Below are 339 nucleotides of genomic sequence, written 5' to 3'. Positions count from 1 at the left end.
ACATATGACATCACCTTATTTTGGTCTTGTTTCCAACTTCAAACCGGTTAGAAAAACGTAACATCACCCATTTAAAAGCCTCAAAAGAGGGCCTTTATAAGACACTGGAGTCTCAACTGTTTAAACACTCACAGCTGGAGTGTGAGGTGACTACTGCCATCGAGCAAGGCACCAACTCACACAACTGCAACAGCGGCTCGGCTATCAATAAGGACTGTAGTTACACCAATAAGCAGCTCCCAATGGTGAGCCCTCCCTTCGTCTGCTGCTACAGGATAAGAGTGTGCTCTTAGTGATGTTTTCTTCTTAAATAACACACAAACACACACTCTCTCTCAC

The sequence above is a fragment of the Notothenia rossii genome (assembly GCF_949606895.1).
Source record: "Notothenia rossii genome assembly, chromosome: 11".
In the NCBI taxonomy this organism is placed as follows: Eukaryota; Metazoa; Chordata; class Actinopteri; order Perciformes; family Nototheniidae; genus Notothenia; species Notothenia rossii.
This window is presented reverse-complemented; position numbering follows the sequence as displayed.